The following is a 388-nucleotide window of genomic DNA, read 5'->3' on the forward strand; positions in this document are numbered from 1 at the left end:
GCTTGTATCTTTCCTTTTCTCCTTTGCTTTTTGCTTCTCTTATTTTCACAGCTATTTGTAAGGCCTCCTCAGACAGCCGTTTTGCTTTTTCGCATTTCTTTTTCTTGGGGATGGTCTTGATCCCTGTTTCCTGTACAGTGTCACAAATCTCTGTCCATAGTTCATCAGGCACTGTATCAGATTTAGTCCCTTAAATCTATTTCTCATTTCCACTGTATAATCATAAGGGATTTGATTGAGGTCATACCTGAATGGTCTAGTGGTTTTCCCCACTTTCTTCAATTTAAGTCTGAATTTGCCAATAAGGAGTTCATGATCTGAGCCACAGTCAGCTCCTGGTCTTGTTTTTGCTGACTGTATAGAGCTTCTCTATCTTTGGCTGCAAAGA

The sequence above is a fragment of the Bison bison genome, unplaced genomic scaffold, assembly GCF_000754665.1.
Source record: "Bison bison bison isolate TAMUID 2011002044 unplaced genomic scaffold, Bison_UMD1.0 scf7180017864180, whole genome shotgun sequence".
NCBI lineage: Eukaryota > Metazoa > Chordata > Mammalia > Artiodactyla > Bovidae > Bison > Bison bison.